Source organism: Marmota flaviventris, chromosome 8, assembly GCF_047511675.1.
Source record: "Marmota flaviventris isolate mMarFla1 chromosome 8, mMarFla1.hap1, whole genome shotgun sequence".
Taxonomy (NCBI): Eukaryota; Metazoa; Chordata; class Mammalia; order Rodentia; family Sciuridae; genus Marmota; species Marmota flaviventris.
In genome coordinates, this window is record NC_092505.1 from 107961980 (window position 1) to 107965299 (window position 3320).

Sequence of the window (3320 nt, forward strand, 5' to 3'; positions counted from 1 at the left end):
TCTTAATTTACATTCAACTAAAGTCAAATAGATGTTTAACTAAAATGGAGAAGATGCTCTTGGAAGTCACAAAGAAGCCTATTTACAAGTGGAGATGGTTGGGATTATAGAGCACATGAAACAACTCATTTGAGCTTGCATTAGTAAGGTCAGTTCCCACATTCCAAACTGATTGTATTTCAAAAATTCATCCCAGAAGTCAACTGCTGGGAGCTTAGAATACAGTTCTTCTTAAACCATGCATCCTGTGTACTGCTCTGATTGCCATACCAGCTCTCAAGAGCCTCCTTTTAAAAAAGGCATATCAGAAATGTACATGGATATGAACAGCATTCAGAAGACAGCTATCATGCACAATGGTGCTTTTTGAAACAGCCAGTGCCATCAAGGGAGTCCAGAATATTCTGGAACATCTTCTTGAAATGAGACTCTGGGTTAATACCAAGGTGTCCAGAGCCTTCACTGCTCTTGGAAGCTCTCTGGAGTGTCCCTTACCCTTCTTACCAGTGTGCAAGGCCTCCTGCATCCCCTGGCTGGTGGCTCTTTTCTTCCAGTGGCCAAGAGCACCATCAGGTGGAGTGCTTTCCATGCTGCCGTCTCCCTGGTTCTTTGTCTTCTGTCTCTGTGCTTTAGGGACCTTTGTGATTGCACTGGGCCTGTCTTAGGACAGTGGGGGGCTGAAACTTTGAACCTCCATCCTTTTGTTCCAATGAAAGAAAATTTAAATTCAGACACTGAAAATCACCCAAGAGGATTTTATTATACGTGAAGGTGAAGGGGAAGTGAAGTGAGAGGAGAATAAAGCAGGGCAGGGCTCAAGCAGAGAGCATTCCCAAGAGATGGAGTGAGTCATCTCTGGGCAGGGAATGACAAGGGATACAGAGCTGCTTCCACATTGATTATTGTTTGAAGTTCACCTTGAGAACTGAGGACCACCTTCTCATTCTTTGTTCCTTCACCTTGGGTAGTGGACTTTTTGACATTAGTTGGTCTTCATCAGAACTGTCATCACCATGTGGCCACTCTGTGCAGAAGGGCTTCATCTACAAGTAAATTCCACGTTAATGTGGGCTTTGGGGACAGTAACTGGTCAGATGTTACCTTGGTGCACCTGTACTACTAAAGGAATCTCCCTTCCCAGACACATGGAGACACCTACAGCCATAACTCCTAACTTCATACCCACCCAGATGGAGCCTGTCAAGAGGCAATCCCATTAATACTTTTCTTTTGATGTATTTCCCCAATTAACTCCTTTTGCTTGTTTCTTCTCTACAAATTAATGGCCACTATTTGTTTTGAAAGTAATTGGAAGAAGACTCTGAAAGTGATTTAAAGATAGCCTATGACCTTGCCATGCATTTTGCTGGTCATTACTAACTACTCTCTAATTGGTCTATGTGGGTGATCAGGTCAACCTATAAGCAACCTTAATCCCACCTGTGACTTTAGTTCCCCGTTGTGTACAACATTACTGCTCACAGTTGCGGAGTCAGGATGTGGACTTCTGCCTGTCTCGGGAACTATCCAGTGAAGTTGAATCTGCTGATATTCAGTGACTTTGTGATTTCATTTCTAGGAGAAAACATAGCCAAGTTCAAGGGAATTTATATAAGGCAGCTGCAGCACTGTTTGATAGTCAAACTTTGAAAAACAATCTAAACGTCTCTCAGTAGGAAAAGGGATGAGTTATGGTCAGGCTGGGGCACCCACATGGTATTTCTCAATAATACCAGTTGCAAGAAGACATTTACTCCCTGGTCCAGTTATGTAAAGTTTAAAAGCTAGAAGACGTATTTCATGGTCTCCCTGAATGAGCAAATACTCCTTCCATGAGCTGCTGTGTGTTCAGACTCTCCCTCGGCCCTCCAGTCTGTGTTTATGGCTACTCACAGGCCACAGCAGCCTTCTGTAGCAGGGTTTGGGAAACTGCCCAGGAGTGGCCTGCCTGTCTGTAGGCAGAGTTTTATTAGAACAGAGACAGCCCATTACTTTACTTAATGCCTGTGGTTGCTTTGATGACATGGTAAAGTTGGGTGGCTGTAACAAAAGACCAGATGCCCATCAAGTCAAAGCATTCACCACTGGACCTTTAAGAAAGGCACATTAGTGCCACAAATTCAATGAGCTGACACCATTGGTTCCACTCAGGTATTGGGCTGGTCCCTAGAGATACAACAATGTACAATGGTCCCACTTTCAAGGAGGTTAGACTAGTAGAGAAAGAGATGCAAAATGTAAGTTCAATAAACTATCTTATACCCTAGGAGAAAAGTTGTTCATAACATGATAAAGTGGGAGAGGATACTTTTTCCTCTGGAAGGATGGATAAGTGAAGGTTAACATGAAAGGCACCCCGCTTAAAATAGCCACTCAGTGCTGTGAGCTCCTTATTGTGTTTCTATTTATATGCTGTGTCCTTGTTTAGTCACTTTTTTTTCCCCACTGTGACCAAGAGACCTGGCAAGAACAATTTTAGAGGAGGGAAAGTTTATTTTGGCTCAAGGTTTCAGTAGTCTCATTCCATGGACAGATGGCTCCATGGCTCTGGGTCCAAGGTAAGGCGGAACATCATGGCAGAAAAGTGTGGTGGAGGGAAGGAGCTCAGGACATGGCACCAGGAAACAGAGAGAGAGAGAGAGAGAGAGAGAGAGAGAGAGAGAGAGAGAGAGACAGCACTATGTACCCCACAGGCACCCCCTGATGACCCAGCCTCCAGGCACACCCAGCTGCCTAGGTGACCACCGAGGTCCCTATCAGGGATGAGCACACTAGTTAGGTTAAGACTCTCATAACACAACCATTTTTACCTCTAAGCCTTCTTCATTGTGTCACACATGAGCTTTCAGGGGACTCCTCATATCCAAACCATACTGTCCTCATCCTTTGATACTGCATGAATGACAATAAAGAAATTAAAGTAGGAAAAGAACCCAGAAAATGGGCATTCAGAAGAGGAGAAAACTCAAAGTGTATTCAATACTGAAGGATGAGTAGCATTAGTTTATACTTTTTGCAAGTTAATATTTCAAAGATAATAGTTTTTCTGATTGTCTGCATTATTTGTATTTTGCGGAAAATATAAAACTGTCATTTTACCAGATACACGGCCATTTGCTTTCCCTAACACTAACTATAAATAAGGTGAATAATAAAAGGTTTCTAAAATTATTTTGGTTTAGCGTTCCTGCTAATGTTTTCTGGAACATATATGCTTGTAAATTGTAATGTGATTTACTTACAGTGTGCCAAAATAACTTATAAAAAAACAAATCTCCTTTGTTGATGACAGAACATTTATTTTCCTTGGTGCGTCCTTA

General features: G+C 42.5%; 1 long non-coding RNA gene across 1 annotated transcript; it reads right to left on the reverse strand.

Annotated features, from left to right (window-relative positions):
- Positions 1-814: 814 nt before the first annotated feature.
- Positions 815-2881, reverse strand: LOC114091222 (uncharacterized). The gene is made up of 3 exons (XR_003582475.2): positions 2811-2881; positions 1441-1575; positions 815-1043 (listed from the first exon to the last, which is right to left on the reverse strand). It is a non-coding gene; the product is annotated as an uncharacterized lncRNA (long non-coding RNA).
- Positions 2882-3320: the final 439 nt, after the last annotated feature.